General features: G+C 39.8%; 1 long non-coding RNA gene across 1 annotated transcript; it reads left to right on the forward strand.

The window, feature by feature from the left end:
* Positions 1 to 376: 376 nt before the first annotated feature.
* LOC116710951 (uncharacterized) lies at positions 377 to 15,968 on the forward strand. The gene is made up of 4 exons (XR_004337144.1): positions 377 to 491; positions 5,734 to 5,916; positions 14,847 to 14,891; positions 15,558 to 15,968. It is a non-coding gene; the product is annotated as an uncharacterized LOC116710951 (long non-coding RNA).
* Positions 15,969 to 18,074: the final 2,106 nt, after the last annotated feature.

An 18,074-nucleotide genomic window follows, 5' to 3' on the forward strand; every position in this document is an offset into this window, starting at 1 on the left:
CTCATTTTCCAGACACCAAATAACATCGACTTGTTGCCAAAAAACTCCTGAATGTTATTTTTAAAAATTTTTTTAAATGGTTGGACTGTTTTTGTAAGCAGTAAAAACACAAATGGAAAAAAAAATTGTGAAATGTGAATTCTGCCTAAAAGGTCCACCTTAAAACTTTGATTCTGCCCAGTTGATTAGAGATTACTGCTTCTCATTTTTATTCTAGATTCAGATTTCTTTTTATAATGTGAAACAGCTTGCAGTTTGTTTTTTATTATGCTTAAAACAGCGCCTCTTAGAGGTTCTTTGCACTTTGCTTGAGCTTATGAAAACTAAATCACACAATATTTCTCTAAAAGTGTCTTTTCCCCCACCAATCAGCCATTGGTGTGTATCAGAACCGATCAGGACCGGACCTGACGGCTGCTCCGACCAATCAGGATGAAGCTGGGGAGTCAGGTGGCGGCGTGGCGGCGCTGGTGGTCACTGAGGCGGATCAGGTGAGTCCAGAGACAGAAACGGTCTTTATTCATGAGCTGAGGGCCTCTGTTTGTTCTCAGCTCCATGTTGAGCTTTCCTCCTGCCTTTAAACGGCGTCTCTGATCAAAGCCCAGCCCTCCTGACAGCCTTTCGCTTTCTTCTTCAAAAACACTTTTCTGCTCACTTTTTATTACCTCTTCTCAGAGTCTGTTGGTTTAGGATGTAATTATACCTGTGTGCTTGTCACACAGTAGATATAAGAGACGTTGAATGTTTTCAAAACTCTTTTTTTTTTGCCTGTGAACTCTTTATCGTATTTTTTTATTTCATTCTGAGTCGCGCATCCTTTCATCACCAACCCGAAGCTCGGTTCATCCTGACACTTTTATTCCTGTTTTCATCATCGTCTGTGTTAACTGCTCATCATCTGCAAACACTCACATTCAAAGCTTTATTGTAGATGACAGCAGCCATGAAATCCAGATCAGCACTTCATTCAGTGAGACACACTTCCTCCTGAACATATGGGGACATAAAACAACAATAATATAAAAAATATCACTGTTTGAGACATTCTCAGTTCTTTGTTGGTTCTGAAATTGGACGGTTTTAACCCAGATGTTTAACAGTTTAATGATTCCGGTTTCAGAGATTAAAAATTATGTTTTAATATATAAATTAGCAGATTTTTTTGTTGTTGTTTTAGGACAGATGCAATTTCTGTTTTCAGATTTTTTTTTTTTTTTACATTTATGTCACTCCTATTTCTGTTTAAACTAGTCTTCCAGTTTAACCCAGTGCTGTTCTAGATTAAACCAGTGATATTCTGGATTAAACCAGATTCCCTCCTGATTAAACCAGTGCTGTTCCATCTTAAACCACTGCCTTAATATGCGTTTAGCAAAATTTTTACTTTATGTAAAACTCATAGGCCCAAATTAGGTGAGTTGTATTAATATTTTGGGATTTTTATAAATATAAATTATAGGGCAGTAGCCCAGGGCTACAATGTTTTGGGGAGGCCCAAAGGTTTTTATTGTTAATTTTAATGAATGCGTTGTTGTTGTTTTTTAAAAATTGCACTTTATGTAAAACTTATAGGCTCAGACTAGGTGAGTTGCATTAGTATTTTGGGATTTTTATGAATATAAATAATATTCAAGTGTTTGAGAAATTATGTAGTTGTAGTTGATTTCTTTGAAACAAATGTGGAGTTATTGGCTTGAGGACGTATTAAACCTTTATTTATCAGTTTGTACCTGCTGAAGTATATGATTACCTATTAATGTGCTCTAATTTGCATTAGTAAAATAATTTTTCCTCAGTAGTTGGGACACCCAAACTGTCTCCAGTCCAGGGTCCCACATCCTTGTGAATCCAGCCCTGCACTGAACCAATGGATCCGTTCATCTCTCCATATCAAAAACACAAAATCTTACCAAGTATTTTTGTTTAGTTATTTTATATTAGTAATTTTTTAACATGTCGGTATCAATCCGGTAAAAAAAAAACAGGCAATCAATATTTGTTTTCATCTTCTTGTCATTTGTCTCATTTTCTTTCCGAATGTATCGAAACAGTAGAGAAATATATATAATATTGGTAATAAATATTGATATCTGCCATATGTTTTATATCAGTGCATCCCCAGTTAATTATATGAATTACTGCCATTTGCATCCTTAAAATACCAACATTTCCATGTAACTTTATATTTTGGTCCATCTGATGATGTAATTTCTAAATATAATAATTATTAATTCTAACAATGATTGATCATTTCATCAGTTACTCAGTACTTTCAGTAGACTTCTTACCAAATACTTTTACTCTTCAATATTTCTTAGACGAAGTAGTGACACTCTGACTTGAGTTCAATGTTTATAAACACCTCTGGCCTTATTTCAAGTCAACTAAGATATTTGGACCTAAGTACTTGGTATTTGCAGTTTGGAGTCCTGGATGGTTTCCTGCAGAGGGAGTAAAAGTTTGTTTTGGTGACTGGGCGCAGGCCCAGAAGCAGGTTTATCCCTTTGTGGACCTGATAGGGACAGACCTGCAGCATTTCCTCCGCTGCTGAATCGCTGCGCTGAGTGGAAGGAAGTGGTCGGCACCGCCTCTGATGGAGGAGGGAAGGAAGACGTGTGAGAGAGTTTCTAATATACTTCCACGCTTCCTCGCTGAAGTGAAGCACCTCCAAATAAGTTTCCTCTGCAGCTCGGTGGCACACGGCGCAGGAGCACTTCAACCAAATTGACTTTACTGATGTGAATTATGAAGATACTGATATCATGCATAAAGTTATTTCGCCCTCAGTAGAATTCAAATAAGTCCTCCCTGAGATGGTGATATGGGAACTAATATGAATGCAAATAGGATTAGGCTCCTGCATTAGTGTCTGATAAACAATTTACAGGCTTGAATGTTCACTGGGGGTTCGCTTTCTCTGCTGTTTGGGGAAAGAGGCAAGGAGGGAGGGGCCCTCATCACCTTATCAGGGTTAACCCTCCATCATCTGCTGCTGTTAGCCTTCACCATGCTGCCGCTGCTGCAGCTGCAGGCGCAGGAAAATAATGAAGACAAATCTAAATGCAGCCAATTATTGGAGAGGTCTTCACAGGCCGCATGAAGCTGGATTCTTCCCGTTTAAATCAGTTTTAATCTGTCCTGAAGGGGGGGGGGACGCTGACAGAGGACGAGTTGAAAAATGAAATAAAAACATCACTGCGAGGAAACAGACGTCATAACAAAGGACTGCAAGCAGGGTTTGAACAACATGTGAATCTGCAGCAGGTCTCTTTCTGATCAAACAGCGACAGGAAGCGAACAGAATGACATCAAGGATGGCTCACCAGCTGCAGACAAACTGAAGGGGCTGTGGTCGTATTAAACCCCTTTTTATCGTCACCTCTGCTTCCTGTTTGTCTGCAGAGTCAATATGTCGCGCCACACCATGCTTTCTTCCTATTTCTGAGGTTTTATGTATGAAGACAAACAAAAGGATCAGTCAAGCATCAACAGGAAATTTCAACCATCACTGCAAAAACAAAATCTTACAAAGTATTTTTGGTCTAGTTTCTAGTGCAAATATCTAGAAACTAACTTAGAAAACTAACTTAGAAGTAACATGTCTGCAAGATACAGGATCTTGCTGTAAGTGAATAATTCCACAATGTTGATGAAAAGTACTAGCTATATGGGAAATAATCCATCAGTTTGTAGATAGGAAAGGGCAGTAAATTTCCGTCAAAAAATACTCACGAGTTATGAGATTAATCTCAGAAATTTTTTAGAAAAAAGACTTGACATTTTCTGAGTTTCCAAAGTCCGAAAATCTTTTACTTTGAAACTCAGAAATTTCCACGTTTCTAGCCACGAGATTAACCACAAATGTGTTTTTTAAGCAAATTTTTGACTTTTGAAAATTCAGAAATTTCCTTGTCTTTAATATAGATTTTCTTAAATTCATTTGAAAATTTCTGAGATTGTTTCCAACCAGTTTTTGACTTCTCAAACCCAGAGATTTCCTTTTTATTTGTTTATTTCTGAGATTAATTTAAAAGGTTTTATTGGGGAAATTTACTCCTCCTTTTTTGTCTATCTACAATGACCCTGACATGCTGTAAATAATATTGCATAAGAAAGGGTAACATGACAAATCTGCATTACGTACCATTTTTTAAATCAAAATCGATAACTAAAATAATTGTTAGTTGAAGACACTGTATGGCGCATTGATTTCTCCTCATTTCTGGTTCAAATCAAATCAAGTTAAGGTTCAGTTTATGAAGCACACAGAGATAAACTTGTTTTTCTCATGGATGTCTGACATTGCTAGTAGCCCCACTATTTATGCCGCTAAGTAGAGTTTCCTCACATACCAGAACGTTGTTTAGGAAGCGGCTGAAGCTGCACCGAGTCCGGATTAAAAATCTTATTTGAAATGCAAAGTAGTGTCATTACTGTTTACAGTAACCGCCATGTAAACCTGGAAGTAATTAGCTGGAATCAGAATGATAGGTGCGATGTTTCTTTTCTCGGGCCTTCCCGGTGAGGCTCTGTGGACCTGAGTGGGAGTTTGTGTGATAATTAGCCCCCCTGGGACTGCCGTCCTCAACAGTTAAAGGACAATCACAGCTTTGTGAGATGTTAAACTGCAGCTGCTGGCGTTTGCTGCCGACTGAGGCCTAATTGGACCGAACAGGCCTCGGCCTCCTGTGATGGTGAGCGCCGCGTTCTGTCACAGGCACGCGGACATTTTGTGGAGCACCAGACACGCTAATATGCTAATATGCTAATCTTAAAGCTACTTGAGAGACGGACTATGAAGGTTCTGTGTCACCGACGTTCAACACGTAAAATATTACTTTTTGTAAATAATGCACTCTGTCATTCCTCCAGATGACTGTATTCAGATTTTAGTGATTTAAAATCTGTTATAGTTAAAGTTAAAGGAAAATAAAGGACCGTTTGAAACTGATTATTATGAAGCTAGCAATGCCAAAGCTGCACAATATTTTTGCGGAGTTGGATAGTAACTAGTTACATTTACTTTTAGTAGTATTTCTACTGCGCCGTATTTTTTACGTTTACTTGAGTAATATTATTACGAAGTATCGTTACTCTTGAGTAAAATTTCCGGATACTTTTCCCACTGAGTTACTGAACTTGATTTAACCAAAAATTCACCAGACCTGCAGTTTTTGTCAGTTTCTTAAGTTTTATATAAAAATAAATAGATTTGGATTTTTTTGGCAATTATATTATTTATATTTATATTCCCTCATAATTTTATATTTTGGTCCATTTGACATAATTTTTAAATATTAAATGATTGATGTTTTGATCTGTTACTCAGTACTTGAGTCCCCTTTTTACCGAATACTTTTCTTCACTCTTTATTGAGTAATTCCTCAATAAATTAAAGAGTGGATGGCTACTCTTTACTTGTACCTGAGGAGATAAATGTTGACATATTGCTACTCTTACTTGAGTAAATTTTTTGGGTACTCTACCCATCTCTGATTGTTAACATGTTTGTCTGACTGAGTCTGAGGTTGGGTTAGGTCGGTTCACCTTACACACGCCAGAAAAACCTCCAGCTTTGGGTCTAAACCTTCAGAATGCAGCAGAAAATTCCACTGGTTCCTTGAAAAGACGCCTTTAGTGGAAACAAACCCTCATTTTACACATTGATGTTAATCAGAACTAGTTAATCATTTTACAGTGTAGCTCTGACATGAATCTGTCTCATTTCTCCAGGCTCGTCGATCAGCAGCAGTTCCTCAGAGAGCAGCAAGGCCTCCGGACCTGGTGATCCCTGCAGCCATTAGTGTGAGCAATCTGATCTCTGGCAGCGATGGAGGAGACGCAAACTTCTCTGACCTCCCGTCTCCAAGGAGCGATTCTTGCTCTGTGACCAGCGAGCTGAACATCTCCAGGAGGGTGAGTGGAGTAAAACGGCATCAATCACATGTTCATATGAGAGTGCGTGTCTATCATTGCCCCGATATGTCCAGCTGTAACTTCTAAATCGAGTTGGAAAACCCTGTAAATCGATTAGATCCCCTGGCCAGTGGGTTCGCACCATGGTGAACAACATTTTCAAGAGAGCTGAAAATTATGGTGTTTATCCAGGTCATTGAATGCAGCTTTTTACGTGCAATGGCGTTCAATGCAGCATTCGATGACTCAGATAAACGGCATGATTCTCAGTGTTGAGAATGTATTCTTATAAAGGCATAAAAAGCGCCATTTTGACAGAATTTTCACCATATTTTGTGGAGTCCTAAGCCATAAACCAGCGTTTTTTGTGTGACGTTTTATCTAAATCCATGGTAAAAATGGTGATTTATGGCACAGTTGATTCTGCTTGGACTCAGATTTGAAGTTGCTTTCTTCTTCTTGAGTTTATTGGCGATTGGCAAACAACTATTTCATGAACATTATCTGACCTACTGGTGAGAAATGTAGGTCAGAACAGCAATATTGTGTAAATATGCTTAAAAATTATGCGAAAATGATGCATGTTGTCTTTTTTTCACAAGAAAAATAGAATTATTGACATACTACACTTTGCATCAGTTTTAATACAACACTATCATGTTTTAAATTTGTACTCTATTAGTGTTATCGTGCTTTTATTTTCAGATATTTTGCTGCTCAAAATATGAACGCATAGCACCATGACTTTTCATATTGGTAGAAAAAAAATATATATAGTTATACATAAATTTATTAATAGGTTTCCCAATTAATTATGTACCTACTACTTATTACTAAATCAGTATGGAAGTATTTAAATCAACATTGAATCAAATATCACACCACCATTTACAATTCCTAACTCCACCTTCTGAACCAATGAGAAGGAAGCAAAGTCACACCATTAGTTTTTAGACGATATGTGATGCTGGAAAATATGCCATTAATGTACAAAACAGCTTTCCATAGACCTATCCATTAGGTTTATTCTGCATCAGAATCTCCAGGGAGATGCGACCTTATTCATGTCTGAACAGACGCCTCAGATGTTAACGGGTCAAACTTATGGATCGAGGACAAATAAAAAAAAGAAGCTGAATCATCTCCATTATAGTCCTGTAATTTTCCCCTCAGTTTCATTTATTGGTTTGTGAACGACCCTCTCTGTTGGTGTCAGCAAACACGTGTTGAGTTCAGGCTGAGTTTGAATCTCCAGCTGATTTACATGTGAATCTCATCCTGCCGGGTATCAGAGACCTAAACGGGCCCCGCCGTGTCGAGACGAACCTCTGAACTGAACAACGGCTGCCGTCCCTCTCAACAAAACGCTCATGTTCCACTTTTATCACCGTCTCCGCGGAGGGGTCACCGGGGCAACGACGAGCCCGCCGAATGACGCTGTACCGTAATCATAATTCCTTTGACCCCCTCCACCCCCCGAAGTCTCTGACAACGAGGGCCACGCTGCAGAACAGAAGGCGGCGGTGGCTCCAAAATGGCTTTTTCATCAGAAACAATCAAGCGGCGGCGGCGGAGAATGAGAGAGCAGATTACATAAGGCCGGGCTCCCCATCGACAGATAAGACGCTGCAGCGCTGTGGGTATCAGTCTCATTAAAACTGCCTCACTCACACTCGCCGCCTCTCAATCCGTCCATTAGCAAAACACGATTGTTGGGAAATCTCAATTAATATGATAATGAGGGGAGAGATTTCATCACTGGAAGGGAGCTGCTGGTTTTACTGGTTCCAGTTTCGTGTGATGCTCAGAGTCCTGCTGTAAGGACCGAAGTTTGAGCTTTTCCAGCTCAAGATCTTCAAGAGTTTATAGCTCCACGTGGACAGGGATTATTCTGGGAAGCAATAGTTGTTATTTACAATATGTAGTTGTGTTCATAAATGTTCTTATTCAGAATAATAAGTGGCATTAAAGCTGCAGGATGTAAATTTTATAAAACTTTTTTTTTTTTTTTACATATTTCTTGACGCTGTCACCATGTCATGATACTTTGGTATGAGACAGATAATCTGGAAAAAAAATCTAACTCCTCTGCAGCTCAGGTGGAAGGTAGAGGAGATTGATCTTTTCACAGATTATTTGTCTCATACTGTCATGACATGGTGACAGTTTTAACAAATATATAAAAATAAAAAAAATATTTTATTTAAAAGTTGCATACTGCAGCTTTAATACATAAAGGTAAAGTAGAAAGCTTAGAACAGTTCTGCAACTAACAGTTATTTTAGTAATTGATTTATTATATGAATTATTCTGACAATTAATTGATTAATCAAATAAAAAAAAAATTCTGTTTCTGCAGCTTCACTCTTCAGCTCCCTCCTCTAAGCTTTATTGCTTCCAGGTCTGGATATCCTTGAATTCATTTTCATGTGTGCTTCGGTCTAGGGCTGCGACTAATGATTATTTTAGCTATTGATTAATCAATTAATCATATAAAATCGTATAAAATAACTGCTACATTCTGCAGATTGTTCATTTAGATGTGGCTGTCAGGTGAGTTACTTCTTTTAAAGCTGACAGCTGAATCCTGTGGATATGATTTCTCAAAGTTTAAAGCACATGAGCATTTCTTTGCTGCGCTAACAGCTTGATCATGCTCTGTGGCCTCCACCACTTTTGGCGCCTTCACTTCCCAGCATGCCTCAGTCTCAGGTTAAAACTCCACACATGCTGCTGTTTTTTCCCTCGCTCGAAGACGCTGACATGGGAGGAGTTGTCTTCTCTGATCACTGAGGAAACAGACGTGAACGGAGACAGCTGCGTTCCTGCTGCACTCTATGAAGTAAAGAAGCAGAGTTAAAGATCCTGCAGAGGTCATGGAGGAGATCAGCAGCTCAAACTGTCAGCAGGGACTCAGCTGCAATGAAAGAGAGGCAGAGACAGAGGAAGACAAGCCTTCAAGAGAAGTAAAGGCACAAACCTTGAAAATGAGTCACTTCTCATTTCTTTATACTCCAAATGAAACAGTTTGACAGACATGAAATGATGTCTTAACACCATAAAGCAGCAGTGTCCAAACTTTTTGTCACATGGGTCAAAATGATCAAGTCAAAAGAAATATTTTAGACAAGCATAAGCAGACAATTCTAATTGAACAAGAGGAAACGGACTTACAGAAGTCTGTTTTTTTGTTATGAAAGGGAAATCATTGTAGATCCAAAACTTAAAAGGAGTTCCACGTCATTAAAAGACAGACATCCAGATTGCAAAATAAAGGAAAAATGCAGCTTACTCCCAGCAATATAGATATGATGTGGGTCACTCTCTTGTGAAAAATGTTTGCTGTATTAACTGAGGGTCAAAGGTGACCTGTGATACTTCCTTGAACAGGTTAGAATATGTCTGTGGAATACACAAAACATGTTCTTTACATATTATTTTTGCACAAAGTAATTCTTAGATAATGAGATTTTAATCTAGTCAGTTCTACATATTTTGAGATCAATTCAGAATGAGCTGTTTTAGGGCATCTGATCACTTTAAATCCAAATAAACTGCTGCTGGCCAAACCCCCTCACCTCAATGTTTACTCTACTATGTGAAAATGGCTGCAAACGGAGGTGCAATTATACAATCAAATATCTTTGAAAAGCTGAAGCAGAGCCTCCTGCACAATCAACAAAAATGCAACAAGTGATTTCTGGATGGTAAATCAACAACAAAACACTTGTCTTTTCTAGTAGCCATTGTACAGCGCGTAGAGCAGTAAAATCAGCTGACCAAATGGGCTGGACTTGACTGGGGTTGCTAGGTAACGGCGCTGTGTGACTTAACAATTGGGAGGTTTTTGTAACGGCTCTTTTCCATACACCAAAAAACATAAACATTTTGTCAAAAGCAGCTCAAAAAGCAGGTGTTTTGTTTTTAAGTGCTACGGTTGTTTTTAGAAGCAGTAGAAACCTATACAGAAATATATATTATATATATATATTATATATATTATTCAAAAAGTGAATTTTGCATAATAGATCCCCTTTAAAAATCAGAATTTCCTACATACCGTAGTTTCCCCACTCGTATAATTTTTTAAAATCAGTTTTCCATTCTTTATTCAATCTTTACAATAATCAGAGACCTGAAATCTGCACCTCATTTTTCTGTGCATCATAAGAAGAGTCTGGAGATCCTCAGATGATACAGTCACGACTAATATACCTTCAGATGTCTGCGCCAACATCTCTATGTTTAAGAAGTTTGATTTAACCTCCTCAAACTTCACTTTCACTAAACGATGGGTGAAACTCCACCTTCCCCGCTCCTAATGACCTTCAGGGATGTGGGATTATGGAGTTTCTTCAAGTCATAAAGCTTAGTCCTGTGTCAGTGGAGCGAACTTCATCGGAGGCTTTAATATGTTTTGATCCGGCTCTCTGGACTGTGGAGGAACGTCTCAGTTCCAGACCCGCTGAGTTGTGAAAAAACGTGAATTAATGACGAATGTCCGGCAACGAGCTTCTCCTCATCATCAAGATGAGATGAGTCTGCCTCTGGTGGTGGTGCAGGATTGAACGTCATCTGGGGATTTGATGAGCGGACTCAGGTTGTTGCAGGATGATTTTAAGCCTTTCTAACAGGAAGGATCAACAAGTTCAGCGCTAATTATTATCTATTTAGGGTAATTATGAGTGTTTACATTTAGATCTGTGGAAGTTTTCATAGAAAGCATCAAAACAAACCAACTACAGCAAACAAGCTCAAATATTTAACACAAATTAAAGGTTTATTAAATATAAATCTAAAATATTTAATAATAACATATTTTATTTGTAATGTCCTTTTAATCTTGAGATCTTAAAGGGCTAAAAATAACACAAGCAATTACATTTGATAGAAAATAAGAGGTTAAAATAAACATCTAAGAAGGTGAAACATATTTGCTAAAATGTTTTTGTTTCATAAGACCCGCCTTAAAACAGTTTTAGTACACCTGAAAAAAGACATATATATTATATATATTATAGTAATTCAACAATTAAAAAAAATTGGACCCTGGTCGTAATACTCCAAACACACAACTCAGAAGAAGTGATAGAAATAAAAACCTTTTTTTGAACATATTTCCCGACATTTGTAATTTCTGTTTTAGGAAAGAAAGCGAGAAACAAAAAAGATTGAAAATGGAAATCTGAAATTGTATTTTTAAACCATATACTGCAAAAACAGTATTTTTTGTCTAGTTTTTAGTAAAAATATTTTACTATACTTGAAATAAGACAAATCTAACTTACATCTAACTTTCCAGCAAGATACAGTCAATTGTTTTAAGTCAATATAGTGTTTATAGCATTAAAAGGTTCAAGTTCAATGGGAAAAATGTCTTGCTGTAAGTGAAAATGTCTGCAGGTGAAAATAGTACTTTCTACCAATATTTAAGAATTATTGACTCAAAACAAGTTACTACTTCTTCCTGAAATTGTAAATTAAATTTGTCTCATTTCTAGTCTGAGATATTTGCACTAGAAACTAGACCAAAATACTTGGGAAATTTTTTTGTTTTTGCAGTGTAGTCATGTGTCTTTATTCAGAGAAAACAAGTAAAAACAAAACTTTAAAGGTCATGTCAGCCTAAAATGGAAACATCGTCAGATAAAACTCTCCCTTCTAAATGTTGCGTCTCATCCTCCATCGTTTTGCACCTCGACCCCTCAGGTTTTACCTCCCTTTGCTCTTTGCCTCCTTTTCCTGCTCTGCAGGGCTTCAGCGCCCGGCAGCACCTTGTAAACGCCAACAATTAGGACAGGCTATTGGCATACAAGAGAGCAACTCCTGGATGGTGATGAAGAGGAGGCAGCAGGGGGGTCTGACAGAAGATCTGAGGAGGGGGGAGGAGAAACCAGCCGGCTGTGTTTTGACAGGATGAATAGACGGAGGAGTGGAAGTGGCTGGGAAAAGCTTTTGTTATGCAAAACGGAGGAAAAACTGGAGATGATTCCTGTCTCCTCCGAACTGACGGAGCTGAATTTAACATGGAGTAAGATCTGCGGGAGCTACCATGCCTCGTGAGGGGACTCTCACCAACCACAGCAGCTGACTGCACACGGTTTACTCTACTGAGTGTGAAGAAGCACATTTAGGGGGCGTTCACACGAGCACTGTTTAGTCCGCTTTAATCAAACGCTACTTGGTTTTTCTAGAACGTCTGGTTTGTTCAGGAAGGTCTGAATCCGCAATCAAACTCTGATGTGGACCAAAAAAAGTGAACTCTTGACTATCGGGTGTGAAAAAATCCCCTAAAGGCTCGGTTCGATTGGACCGAGCCTAGCAACATTTGCTACATTTTCAGCTGCTGTAGTTCACTTTCACACTGCTCTGTGTCAAACAATCCCAATCCTTTGAAAAACCTGTTCCCCTCCTCGCCTGTGGGGGCACTGCACCAAGAACCACTGAAGGAAACGACAGAAAAACTTCAGAAGAAGACACTGAGCGCAACTTCCTTCTTCTCAAAATGTAACAAAAATGGAACGATGTCATATTTTAGCGGTTGTAGAAAACCACAAATCATTTCTCCTGCCAGCGCTAGACTTGCAGATTTGTGTTGTTGTATTTACCCAGAATGCCATGCGCTATAGTTTGATTCCTGCTTTTGAAGCAACCTCAGATCTACTTGGCGTTCACATGCATTCAAACTGATCTACAGTTCACTTTAATCGAACCAAGGCTGAGTATTGCAGGCCAAAGTTCACTTTTTTGGTCAGCAATAGAGTTGAATTGCATATTCACACCTACTCAGACAAACCGGACTCTCTAAACAAACAAGCTGGAGGTCAGTTTAGACTAGGGCTGGGTGATAAATTGATCTTTTCTATTAATTGAATTATTAGTTTTTGAAGATTTAATTCCTACTTCTGTGAATGTTTTCCCCAAATAAAACCACATAAATCATCTCTTTCTTCAGATAAAAACTTATAAACTGAAATCTTCTCAGCAAGCATTAATTCAGCAACTGTGGACGTCCAAATTCTTGTTTTCTTACCTTTAGTTCACCTCTTAAACGAGCCACAATCATTTAGTGAGACACCTCACTGAGACTGTGTTGAATTACTAATGAGGTAGAAGAAGAGCAGCTTCCTCCTCCTCCTCCTCTTCGTCTCCTGGGACTCCCTCCTCAGCAACACACCAACACAGTTAACGTCCATCATATCACCGGGACGCTGCAGGAAAGAGGCGATTGTTTCCCCCAACAATCCTCTTAGGGATTCTGTTCCAGATATTCATGTTTCACATCATCATCATCAACACCAAAAATAAGAGGCTTCAGCTCATATCTTAAAACCAACCCAAGCAATGAGAAGAACAGCGAGTACGAGTCATTATTCTGGATCAAATCAACAATTGAAAATAACAAAAGAACAATTAAACCAATAAAACTGAACAAAATCACCTAAAACTAGACAGACACTTCCTAAATGTTTTAACTAAATTTATAACTGAAACCAATTCTAATCTAGACTGGAAACTAGTCTAAATCCAGATGTTAACAAAAACTGTGCCATGGTGGACTCAAAATGACAAACCAAAAATTAAAACCCGTCCAAAACTAATCCTGGTTCAAAATGAAAACCAAGAAGACCAACACCCATGTTACAAACCAGTACCAAACATCCATAAAACTTCATCACCGACTTTTAGAATTTGCCTCAAACAGGAATATAAATCTGAACAAAATTACCCACATTTTCCAAAACAGTAGAAAGACAAATTTGGGTTCAAAACAGTTTGAGTTATGTCCAAAAGTTTATTCCCAGTATCACAAATTGGTAGTAAACTCCATAAAACAAACGCAACAACAAACCATGTCAAACCAAACCATAAGCTGCTCCAAAATCAGTTCCCACTCAAATTTTTAAACCTGTACAAAAAACAATAAAAGAATGTAATGAAAGATTTGTTCAGAATGTGTACAAATATGTACAGCAGTACTAAACATCAATAACTTTCACCCCAAAGCAATCCGAGTTGAAACCTCACAAAAAAAGTCCCAAAATTTAAACCAGTGAAATAAAAACAAATACCATATTACAGCCCAAAATCAGTTAAAGAACTCATGAAAGCAGTCAAAATTTTAAAAAGATATTTTTTTAAAATAATTTAAAATAAACCGAAACAAAACCATTGTACAAGAATATATACTTATATTTGTTATTGTTTTTGAACCAAAATATTTTATTGAATGATGAGAAATTTGAGCATTTTAGGGAAAAACTTCTAAATTTGAAAAGCAGAGGAACTTATTCAATTTCTGTTGGTTTTATTTTGTCATCAATGTTTTGCTACTGCTCTGGAGAAAATCAGGAAAAGATTTTTAAGAAAAATTCATAACATTGAAAAACAGTTTGAACATTTAAATTTCATCCTGGTATTCTGCATTGTTGTCAGCTCAAAGGCCTCCGCACCAGCAGGGGGCCCCCAAGCACACTAGTAATCACAAAAATTTGGTTTATAGATGTACGATTAGGTCAGTATCACTTGAAGGAAAAATGAACCTTGTTTGACATTTTTATCCTCATTTAAAAACTTATTTTTACATGAGTTTGTTATTCCAAGTGTTGTACATCAACAGCCATCTGTTTTATATTATGTTGTAATCTTTCACATAATAATAATTATAATTATTATAATAATCTCAGATGTATAATGCACATTTATTTCATTTATGGATGAAATAGCCGATATTAACTGAGCTGTGTTGATCAATCATAGGTCGTGTAACGTAGATTCGGCTCTGGTTTAATGTATTTATTGACAGTAAAATGTCAAAAACCAGTTCAAAACCGGTTTAAAAACAAACTGTCAATGTGTAAAATGTCACCGTGTTTTTAAAGAAAGCCATGAATCAGATTAAATGTTTTGGTGGGGTTGATGTTTTGCAGAGTGAAGAGGACGATACGAGGAGTGTCACTGCTTCGTCTGTCATGGTGAGTTTAAGAGAAACAGTGTGTGTTTGTGTGTGTGTTTGCAATCATTTAAATGATCTATTTACAGTCTTTTCTGGTATGTTCAACAATCTCCTGAAGACAAAAACCTCACATAATCAATCGGTTTTCTGTGTTACTAAGATAATACTTTATCTCCGTATTTGTATACTAAGATGTAAATATCTTAGCATATTTGAAAGTCTGTTTTTGAGTGAAAACATGTTTGTGCCACAATTAATTATGAAATCAAGGTAAAAGTCAAAAACAGAGAAAGCTATCTAAAGAAAAATTCTTGGTGTTATTAACATTTTCCATTTAAAAAGATGTAAACTTGCCACATAAAAGCTCATCCTAAAAAATTTACAGAAAATGTTAGTACCAATTAGTACCATTCTAACTGTGGTTTGGGGCCAAACAAAATTAATTCAAGGACCACAAATGGCCCCTGCACCTCACTTTGGAGAGCCGTTGGTTAGGTATGGGACTAAGACGTAAAGTGAGTTTAGGTTTATGGTGAGGCATGTTAATGTTAATTGTTAGGTACAGAGAATAGTAAAGGTTATTGAAATGAATGAATGAATTGAAACAATGCAGAGTCTTTGTAAAGATAGAAAGATGTAATGTGTGTGTGTTTGTGTGTGTGGGGGTGTGTGTGCGTGTGTGTAGGGGTGAACCCTGCAGTGTAAATGTTTGCTGAGCATCGTTTAGCCGCCGGCTTCCAAACAAGCTGCCCCCAAACCGTTCCCATGACGATACCCCGTAATCACCGGCGTCTGGGACGCAGGCCGGCTGCTCATTGGCTGCGACAGCCTCCCACTGCTGTCAGACTGGAACCAGCAGGGTAACTGGAAATGAGCGGAGGTCGGCTCTGGAACCTGCTGCTGTTCAGTCAGAGAGCTGACTGCTTCTGTTACCTCACTGCAAAAACACAAAGTATTACCAAGTATTTTCATATAGCTTATACTGCAATATTCCTTAGTTTTGTCTTATTTCAAGTATACTACCTTATTTCCAGCAAGAATAGGAGCTCTTTAAGTCAATAATTCATTAATACTGATGAAAAAGTATTAGTTCCACTGGCAGAGCTAAATAGCTAAATAATCTGCCAATGAAACCAGGCTTTTACTTAAAACAAGCCTCGATATTTTACTGAAAAGGTACTTGTAAGTTAGTTTTGTTTTATTTCAACTGTACTAAGATATTTGCACTAGAAATACCTGAAACCAAAGAGAGATCCTTACCTTCACAAATATATTCTGATGTTATTTAGCTTTGTAAAATCAGTTTCAGTGTTTTTGTAAAAGTGTGCCAGCAGCGAGCGTTTGGCCCGGAGCCGCGCTGCGCTGTCGGGCTGAAGGACGGCCTCCCTCTGAGCTGCTCAGCCGCTCTAATTAACACGGAGGTATCAGGTAAACAGTGCCGCCGGCCCCACAGGCCGCTGATTAAACACCACTAATGACATCGTGACCCTTCCTCGGACCGAGGCCCCCGCCGGGGCTAAAGGGCAACCAGGGCGAGTTTGTCTTTTCTACACTGTCCTTTGCAGAGAAACAAATCTGCTAAAGACACTGCTGCTAAAACACAAACGTGTCTTAATTCACAACTTGCTGCCTTTGAAAGTTGTAAATGAATCACAGCAGAAAAACGAAGGCTCCCCCAGACGATGCTTGTAAGTTTCCTTCATCCATCCATCCATCCATCCATCTTCTTCCGCTTATCCGAGGTCGGGTCGCGGGGGTAGCAGCTTCAGAAGGGAGGCCCAGACTTCCCTCTCCCCAGCCACTTCTTCTAGCTCCTCCGGGGGAATCCCGAGGCGTTCCCAGGCCAGCCGAGAGACATAGTCCCTCCAGCGTGTCCTGGGTCTTCCCCGGGGCCTCCTCCCGGTGGGACGTGCCCGGAACACCTCACCAGGGAGGCGTCTAGGAGGCATCCTGACCAGATGCCCGAGCCACCTCAACTGGCTCCTCTCGATGTGAAGGAGCAGCGGCTCTACTCTGAGTCCCTCCCGGATGACTGAGCTTCTCACCCCATCTCTAAGGGAGAGCCCAGCCACCCTACGGAGAAAACCCATTTCGGCCGCTTGTATCCGCGATCTCGTTCTTTCGGTCATGACCCAAAGCTCATGACCATAGATGAGGGTGGGAACGTAGATCGACCGGTAAATCGAGAGCTTCGCTTTTTGGCTCAGCTCTCTCTTCACCACGACGGACCGGTACAGCGCCCGCTTGACAGCAGACGCTGCGCCAATCCGCCTGTCGATCTCCCGCTCCCTTCTTCCCCCATTCGTGAACAAGATCCCGAGATACTTAAACTCCTCCACTTGGGGCAGGACACCCCCCCTGACCCGGAGAAGGCACTCTACCCTTTTCCGGCTCAAGACCATGGCCTCGGATTTGGAGGCACTGATCCTCATCCCGGCCGCGTCACACTCGGCTGCGAACCGCTCCAGCGAGAGCTGCAGATCACGATCTGATGAAGCCAAAAGGACCACATCGTCTGCAAAAAGCAGAGATGAGATCCTAAGGCCACCAAATCGGATCCCCTCAACACCTTGGCTGCGCCTAGAAATTCTGTCCATGAAAGTGATGAACAGAATCGGTGACAAAGGGCAGCCCTGGCGGAGTCCAACTCTCACCGGAAACGAGCCCGACTTACTGCCGGCAATGCGGACCAGACTCTGACACCGGTCATACAGGGACCTGACAGCCCGTATCAAAGGGCCCGGTACCCCATACTCCCGGAGAACCCCCCACAGGGCTCCCCGAGGGACACGGTCGAACGCCTTCTCCAGGTCCACAAAACACATGTAGACTGGTTGGGCGAACTCCCATGCACCCTCCAGGACCCTGCCGAGGGTGTAGAGCTGGTCCAGCGTTCCACGACCAGGACGAAAACCACACTGCTCTTCCTGAATCCGAGGTTCGACTATCCGACGGACCCTCCTCTCCAGGACCCCTGAATAGACCTTGCCAGGGAGGCTTAAGAGTGTGACCCCTCTATAATTGGAGCACACCCTCCGGTCCCCCTTTTTGAACAGGGGGACCACCACCCCAGTCTGCCAATCCAGGGGAACTGCCCCCGATGTCCATGCGACATTGCAGAGTCGCGTCAACCAACACAACCCTACAACATCCAGAGCCTTAAGAAACTCCGGGCGGATCTCATCCACCCCCGGGGCCCTGC

Source organism: Xiphophorus hellerii, chromosome 2, assembly GCF_003331165.1.
Source record: "Xiphophorus hellerii strain 12219 chromosome 2, Xiphophorus_hellerii-4.1, whole genome shotgun sequence".
Lineage (NCBI taxonomy): Eukaryota > Metazoa > Chordata > Actinopteri > Cyprinodontiformes > Poeciliidae > Xiphophorus > Xiphophorus hellerii.